This window comes from Monodon monoceros, unplaced genomic scaffold (assembly GCF_005190385.1).
Source record: "Monodon monoceros isolate NGI ecotype Baffin Bay Population unplaced genomic scaffold, NGI_Narwhal_1 Super_Scaffold_4, whole genome shotgun sequence".
NCBI classification, from domain to species: Eukaryota; Metazoa; Chordata; class Mammalia; order Artiodactyla; family Monodontidae; genus Monodon; species Monodon monoceros.
Window position 1 is genome coordinate 81,730,331 of NW_021703781.1, and position 8,727 is coordinate 81,739,057.

Sequence of the window (8,727 nt, forward strand, 5' to 3'; positions counted from 1 at the left end):
CCGAGGGAGGGCGTCGGCTCCGGCGCGGGGTGGGCGGCGGCGGGGGTACTCCGCGCTGCGGCGGTGGCGGCTCCGGGGCCGGTCGGAGCGGCGCCGCGCCGCGCGGGCTGGACGCGCTGATAACCGCGGGGCCCCCAGGCGGCGCGCGTGCTGATTGGCTGCCGGCGACCGCGGCCCGGCCATTGGCCAGCGCCCCCGCCGTCTGCGCGCGCCCCCGCTGGCCGCGCACTCCATGAAGGGCCCATTAGCCCGGCAGGTGCCTCCCGGGCTGTAAATTTGCCCCCTGATTTATCTCCCCGGGGACGAAATAAATCCCGTTGGATGGGAGTTTAGTTAGGCAAAGGTTTTAGTGGGAAATCAGGAAAAAATACGAGAACATATTTTATCACCGAAAGAATGCAGATTTGAGGATCCACTTGGCACACTCCGTGCGCCCCATTCGGTGAAGAGGCACAGGCGGGAGGGCGCGGGGATTCAGCAGGCACCTTCGGGGTCACAGTCCGCGCCCCGCCTTGCGGCTTCCCGGCCGCCCCGGTCTCAGGTTTGAGGGAGGAACGAAAACATTTCCGGGAACATTCTCCTCTGGGATGCAGAAGGGCGGAAGAAGCGGGACGTCAGAGTCCACGGGCCGAATGCTAGACTTGGCCCGCGAGAATCTGCTCTGGTTTCGCCAACCAATGGCTGGCGCCGTGGCGAGGCCTGTCCCGGGGCCACACGCGAGGCTACCGAGTTGCGCGCGCTGCCGGAGGGGCGGTTCCCGGTCCCCTCCCTGCCCGCGGGACTGTACAGTGTCGGGTCAGGGCGCGGGGACCGCCCGGGCCTCCCGGTCAGTCGTTTCCCGGCCGCGAAGTCGCAGCTTGTTCCCGGGGGGGCAACCTGAGTCCGGAGCTTGGACCTGGGCGCCCCGACCTAGGGCACAGCCGTTCCCTTGTGAAGCGCGGCCCGAGCCGGCGGTCGGGGACCCTGGCAGGCTCAGAGTCCGGGTCCCAAGGCGTGCGGGGCCACGCTCAGGGCCTTAACGTGGGTGTGCGCCCGAAGTGCAGCCAGCGGGCAGAAGCGTGGCCTTTTGACGGGCACGCAGGGCCCATGGTGTCCTCCTCTGGGTGGAAAAGCCTCCCACCCCGTGGAATTGCTGTGCGGGTTCAAATAAGATCGCAGGGGACAGCGGGCGCCGGCGGAGAGCCAGTGCTGAGTACGGTTCTGGACGTCGCCTCCTTGCTTCTCTTGGCTGGTGTCACAGCAATTACTACGTGGCGGCTATTATTATTATTGGCTGCCTGCAGGGAACGCGACGGGAACGTGTGCAAACCGACGGCTGCAGTTTCGTGGCTGGGCGGCGGTGTGCGCCCGGCCGGCCTCTCTCGGGCCTGGTGTGGTCGGTTAGCAACGACGTTCCCGTTTCACCCCGGCCGCCAAGGTTTCTGTGGCGCGGACGAAGGCGACCCTCTCGGCTCTGTGCGGGGACCCAGCGCCCGCTGGCACTGAGACCTTTGGGGGGATCCATTTTCGTTTTGTGCAGTTAGCTTTCGGGTCTTGGCGCTGCGAGTCCTTACGCCAGATCGCCGCTCAGAAAGCCATTGGCCGCCGGGGCTGGGCGGACGTTCGGTGGCCGCCCCTGCCCACGTGTGCGCGCACTGTGCTTGTCCCGGGAGGCGCGCCGTGGCGCGTGGTGGCCCCGGCTTCAGGCGCGGTGCAGTCCGCGCGCATGGGAATTTCTCTCTTCCCGCCTCCTCGGTCGGGGCCGCACTCGCGGGATCCGGGTGTGGCTGCCCCGCAGGCGATCGGCACCTGCGGAGCCAGGCCCGGGATACCTAACGAGCGCTCACCTCTCGCATTCCCGCGCTACCTACAGGCGGCCAGGCCCCGAGACCCGCCCCGGGCCTCACTTGAGCCCCACTGCCTCGGGCGCAGCGTAGGTGCTCCCCGAGAGCCCAGCCGCAGGGAGGATCCTTCCCAGCAGGGTTTGGGGCCCTCTGGGCTCCTCGGAGGCGGCTAACGGGGGGGCCAAGGTTCGGGCTCTGAGGGCGTGGCAGTTACTGGCTTGGGGGCGGGGCCAGAGGAGGCGGGGCGGGGCCAAGTGGGAGGGGCGGGGCCGGGTCCCTACTCCCGGCACCGAGGAGCCGACTCTGGGCAGCTGTGGCCCGACAGTTCTCTGGGGCGGGCCGGGAGCGGCGCGCCCGGACGGGACGACAGGGCACACTATCCTCCCTGCGACTCTGGCTCGGTGGCTGGAGGAACACCGCAGCTCTGGGTGCCGCGCTGTGGCTCCTCGAGCACCCGGGCTGGGGCCTCCGCAGCCCTTTTGACCGCTGAGGAAACAGACACCCCGAGTCGCTGCCCTGAGTCCCGGGTCTGTCTACGCAGCCGGGCCCTCCCTGGACTGCGGCCGGAATGCTTGGGGTCGCGAGTGGGGCTGCTTCTCCCCTGGCCGCAGAGTGCTCGGCTCTCCAAGGAGCCAGTGGCCCTGGGTGCCGGATGGGGGACCGGAGTGCGGTTTGGAAGGCCCAGAGAGCATTGGGGGCGCCCGGGGTGCGGGGTGAGGGCGGCCTCTTCTCCATGCTCTCTGGCGGTGGGTGTCTCGGTGCCCTCCCCATGCGTCCTGTCCTGCCCGGCGCGCGGGGGTTCCCAAGCCCCGGACGCAGCCCCGCAACCCCCCAGGACGCCACGGCACGGGACACCCTCCCCCAGTGCCCCAGTCCCGGGTGTGTAGGCTTGATAACTTGCTCAACTTGCCTGCCCGCCGTCTCTGCGCGCTCCGAGGCTGCGCCCCTCCACCTTCTACGCGGCTCCCACGCCACGCCCTCCTCCTGCGCTCCAGGGAGCCGCCCCCTGGGTAGGATCAAGGGAAACGCCCCTCCTCCGGGGAAAGTGCCGTGGCCGCCTGCGGGGAAGGAGCGCCTCTCGGCCTCCGCCGCTCGTGCTGATTGCCGCCGGGGTGGAGAGGTTCGCGAATGCCACCTCCTGGTGCTGAAGGAAAAGTCCTGCCTGGGAAGGCGGCGGGCACTTCGGCGCTCACACTTAGACGCTGTGGGAACACGCAGAGCGCGCGTTTGACAGAGACCTTTACTTAGTCAACGCTTATTTATTGGGCACCTACTAGGTGCCAGGCGTGCTCTGGGAGAGCCACGTGAAGGCAACGAACTCCACCTCTGCACCCCGCCCTGCCCCCAGGGGAGGACTGGGTAATAAACAATGAACCAAAAAACTTCCGGAAGTCCCTGCAGGAGGGGAACAGGACCGATGATCGCTGGGAAGGGGGAGGTCAGGGAAGGTGGTCCTCCTGGAGGGCCAGCCAGGGCCAACAGGTGTCCAAGCCCAGGGTGGGTCAGAGCCCGGCCGGCAAGCGGGGGGAGGGAGGGGGGGCGGAGAGGGAGGTGGGTAAGGGCGCTTGCACCTAGAAGGAGCTTGGATTCTATCTCCAACCACACAGGTACCCCTGGAGTTGGCAAAAAACCTTGTCAAAGGAAAGATTTGTCATTTTGCGGGGCTGGTAAGTCTTGGAGCTACCTGCCTGGTGGCTGCTCGGTGGCTTCCTGCAAAGGGCAAAGGGCCCTGGCTTTGTCCTCCCATGTGTGAGCAGTTCTCAGCCTCTGGGAGCTTGAGGAGGTGACCACACCTGGGGGCGGATTCAGGGGGCTGCTGACCCAGGGTTGGTAGGTCAAGAGAACCAAGTGCCGCCCGCAGCTCTGGGATGAAGGGGCAGAGGCGCGGTCACCTGGGCCCTGGAGCTGCAGGAACTCCCAGGTTCTGGAGATGCTGAAGGAGCCCTGCTGGCGCAAATCCCACCCGCCCCCAGCAAACGCCCGGGCCACAGGAAAAGACCAGACCCCTGCCCATCCCGCTGGGCGCCCTCCACTGGCTGGCCCCCGGAAAGGCGGCTAGCGGACACCCGTCACTGCGCAGGGGCGCCAGTGGAGGCTGCCCTGCTCACTCCCAGTGCCACCAGGGCAGTGACTCTCGCTGTCTGAAGGCAGCGAGAGCACTGAGTGCTGAGGGTGTGCGGGGCCTGGGGTGAGGGGCACAGGTGGCTGGTAGGGGAGACCCAGCTGGTCACCGGGCCCCGCCTCACCCCTCTCCCACCTGCATTAGGGCCGAGTGCCGCGCACCACGCTCCAACTCGGTCTAATCCCCACGTAGTGACCCGTGTGCCTCAGACTGAGGCCCCCTGTGGCCTCGCATCCCTCTGACCCCCACACTGGTCCGTTTGCTGCCGCCCTGCCTTCCGCCGGCCCCCGGACCACTGTCCCCCCGTCTTCCTGTGGCTCACTTCCTGCTCCCTCGGCTCTGGGCTGGACCCTCACCCCCAGCCTCCGCCAGGCTGGCCTGCCCGTCTGCACGGCAGCACCTTCCAGAGAGTGAGCACCTGGGTGCAGGGTCCCCGTGCTCTGGCCACCTGGAGGGCTGAGTAAGAGCTGCCGAGCCAAGGAACGAACACGCACCCAGGCCCAGGCTTCTGAGGCTTTCCCGGAGCCCGTGCTCCGCCAGGGAGATGGCGCCGCTAAGAGGCTCCAGACACCCTGAGCCAAAGGGCACCATGGGCACGTGGGCCCCAGAGGGACGCCCGTGGGAAGATGCCGGCGAGACCCTGGGAGGCGGGGACTGTTGGTGGGTGGGAGGGGCCTGGGAGCCGGCCGGCCGAGGGGCCCCAGCTGATCCCCCTCCCCGATCTCTGGGGGCCTCCTATCCCTCCCCCATCCTCTGTGATGCTCTGGCTTCACTGGACTTGAAGCTCCTCCCCCAGCCTGGGCCGGGTGGGCGTCTCCCACCTTGCAGAGCCCCTCCCCACACCCCCAGCTCCTTCACTTCTTTAAAGGTTATGTATTTTGATAAATGTAATAGCCCTAGAGGAGTGTACAGAGCTATACTACGCGTTCTTGTCACAAACCCGAGTCTCTTTTACCATTTAGCTGTGCTGGCCTCACCTTTCTCCTCCTGAAGGAAGAGCCCGTCCGCCAGGTTGAGATCTGACACAGAGGCTGGGCGTCCACCAACACGCTGGTCTCCCAGGACCTGTGGCTGTGCAAGCCACCGGTACTGGGTGACTTGACCTCACGACTCTCTTTGGGGCACGTGGCCACAGGCCTCTCGTGGCTGCTGGGAGGTGCCCACATATGAACGAACCCCTCTGTTGATTTAGGTCCAATTATTTTCATTCTCTTCTCAGGCAGCTTCTTAAGAGGGTGGCACACTCCACCCTCCCTGGCCAGTGCATCTGGGCTCAGCGGGGCTGCCCTGTCTGATGGGCAGCCTCGGGGTTCAGGCGCCTGGCCTCTGCACTGGGGGCGGCACTGGCCATACTCCCACGACTGCCGGAGTCCTGCGTGCCTGGTCCTCCTCCCTCCTCCTTCTTCTCCTTCCAGGGTCCCTCCCCCAGGTCTGCTACCCTCCACTCATCTCACATTCCCCACGTGAATGTCCGACAGGCATCAAGGCTGTGTGCCTCTTCCCTTCCAGGTGTCCTGCAGGGTCCTTGGTGCAGGACAGGCTCCAACCCACCAGGGGCCCAGGCTGCTAAGAGCTTGAGTGAAGGAATGACTGGATGAATAACTCCCTGGCAGAGAGGATTTGGGGCTGAAGAGGGAAACGTCCGTGTGGGTCTGGTCCAGGCCAAAGGCGCGGGTGAACCCGCCCCCAGTCCCCCCTCGCCCCGCCCCCAGGCCCGCTTGGCCCCAGCTCTCGGGCACCTTTCCTGGGGTCGCCGTTTTGCTCTGCTTTCCTGCTTCTGGGTGGCGCCTGGCTCTGGGTTGGAGAGTGTGGCCACCTTTCCCCTCAGCCACATCCAAGCTGGGCCTGGCGAGGGCTCTGGCCCCCTCTCCACACCCGGGAGCGGGGCCACCACTCCCTCCGGCTGCGGAGGGCCGGGCTGGGGCGTGCGCCCCCAGATGTTCTCACGCGAGCTGGAAAGCGTTCCCCAGCCCATGGCTGTGGAAACGGGAGCCAGGCGAGGGGCCCCGGGAGGAGGTGGCCTCTGCCCTGACGGCAGGTCGCAGGCACCTGGCGCCTCTGAAGCACTCTTCTGGGGTCCCAGGACTGTTGTCTCCCTCAGGAAAGGACAAAAAGCGGCAGCCGTGAATCCGCCCCCGAGCTCAGCCCTGGGGCCTCGCGGCACCAGATGCGCTGTCGTGGGTAATGAGCTCTCTCCCGAGGCTGCTCTCCCGGGGGTCTGACCGCGTGCCAAACGCGCTAATTGGGCGCCAAGTACAAGATTTGTGTTAGGGCGTCTGCTCCAGCGCCTTTGCTGTGCTCCCAGGATGGGCTCAGACAGCACTGGCCAAGGAGACGCTTCCGGAAGGGCTCCCGGCTACACTCCAGGCCGCTCCGGCCCCAGGGTGGGGCTTCCTGGTGGGTGAGGGATCCAGCTGTGCCGTGGCCAGTGCCCTCCCATCACCCTCCCCCACCCCGCCGAGCGGGGCCTGGGCTTGGGCCTCAGCGTCTTTGTCCTCGTACCCCCAGGTCTTTATTAAGTGCCTTTCATGGCGGAGAGGGGCAGCCGGCAGGCAGATTAACAACCGAGCCTGACACACGCAGGGCAGCATTATCGACACGGTGACCCCTGCACTGCTGCTGAGGGCGCTTGCGGCTACCTGGGGGAGGGGCAGCTTCCCTGGAGCCCCGCCCAGGAAGTGGGGTTCAATCTTCAGGGGAGGAGCTGCGTATGATGGGAACCAATTTGCACTTTTAAAGGGCCACTGGGCGGCGGATGGAGGGCTGGACCCGGCGGGGTTTCAGGTAAGAGTGAGGGGGTCCCCTCCCCGTTCCCGGGGAGGGGCCGGCACTCAGAGGGCCTTGGTCTACGGAAAGCCTTACAGCCGGTGCACAGGTCAGGGCTACTGTTTGCCATAGACTGGGCAGCCTGTCCTGTAGGCTCCTATACACGAGGAACAGCCAGGCTGTGAATAATGCCCCTGACTTTGAGGCAAAGGACACCCCACACCCCTGGCAACACACGAGGGGCTTCCGGCTCCCAGCCCAGGCTGCCCGCTGCCCAGGCAGTGCATCCGGCAGGGCTGGGGAGGGGAGTGAACTGGGCCCGGGGGTTGGTCTGGCACATGACCCCCAAAGGCTCAGAGGCTGTGTGCGGCTGCCCGGCCACTAAACCCCTCTGCCACGGGGATAGGGGGTATGGGCACCCCCAGGCGCTGGTGGCCTGTGGCATCAGTATGTGGCTTGGTCTGCAGCGGCCCGGTGAGCTGCCTCTTCCTACAAAGGGCCCAGGAGAGGTTGTTCAGCTAAGGAGGTTAATCCATCCTGCCCGGCCCAGGGGACTGGCTTTGCTTCTCCTGGGAAGACCCCACTCTCTCTCCTGATGACCAGCTGATGACCAGCTTGGCCATGTGATCGCTGTGGCCGGGGAAAGGTGGGCAGGACAGACGCCAGCCCAAGTGGAATCTTAGGATCCCTCGTGTCCACCAATTTCCTCGCTCTTTGTCTCAGCATGAGAATGGCGTGTCCCAGACCTGCCCCAGGTGGGAAGACCGAGATCCGGTGGTGCGGGTGTTTCTTATACAGCGCTACTGAGCAGAAGCTGGCTAATATATGAGCAGAGGGTAACAAGGGGCTCTTTCCAGACCCCCAAGTGAGGAGGACAATTTATGCTTTGAAGTCTCTAGCTGGGACAAGCGTTTATTTGGGTGACACTGGAGGGATCCTTGTGGTTTCCTCACTGTCACTTTTCCTGGTTTATGGGGCAGACAAGGAGTGTGTCCCAGTGCCCGTCTCCAGGTCGTGCACGGAGACTTGAGGGGCAGAGACTGAATGCAAGCCCCTGCCCTCCAGTGGCAGGGACAAGCTGGCGGGAAAGGCCTCTGGACACTTACTCAGGGTCCTGGGACAAGGAGGGGCCTAGGGACTCCCGGAGGCTCCCTGAGGAAGGGACGGAGAGCTGAGCCTCCGGGAGGGTAGGAATTGAGGCTGGTTTCTCCTGGTCTCAAGGGAAGACTTACAAACCCAGGAGAGAGGCCCGCACGGGCAGGCCGGACCCCAGCCACCACACGGCTGTCCTCACAGGTCTCTGGGAGCCCACGTGGCGGCCTCACCTGACACCCTGGGATTTCCACCCCTGGAAAGACCCCAGGAAGCCCCCAAGGGAGCAATAGGCGGGGGCTGGAAACATCCAGCTGCCTAAAGAGACGGAGGCCAGGGCAGAGGGCAGATGTCACCGAAGGGCACTTGGGCCAGACCACGGAGGCCAAGCACTGCATCCCTGCCCGGCCCAAAGGCAGAAGGCAGGCGGCTGCTGGGTCCCCGACTCAGTCTGTGTGCGGTGTCCCTGCGGCTTCCCCTAGAGGCACAAATGTGAGGATGGACATGGAGAAGAGACGCAAGGCCCCGTCCCTCCCCAAGGCCCCGTCCCTCCCCAAGGCCCCGTCCCTCCCCACGGCCCCACCCCAGAGGGTCGCCAAGATTTCCCCTGCAGCCCCTGCCTTGCCACCTGAGGGCCAAGGGAGAGCCTCAACCCAGACTGGGCCTGGACATTCAGGGGCCTCTGGGCACACGGGGTGGGGGGGTCTTGGGCACATAGAGGGGAGTCCCGGGCACACAGGGATGCAGACTGGGACTCCATGTGCTTTGTGGGCTCCAGCCATGGTGCAGACCGACTGACTGCAGAGTTTGGATTGTGGTTCCACCAGCGGGAGCCCTTGCTGGCCGCAGGCCAGGGCCGCATTCTTGACATCTCTGGAGAGATGACCGCTGTCAGAGATTTGGGTGGAGAGAAATTGCATTTTC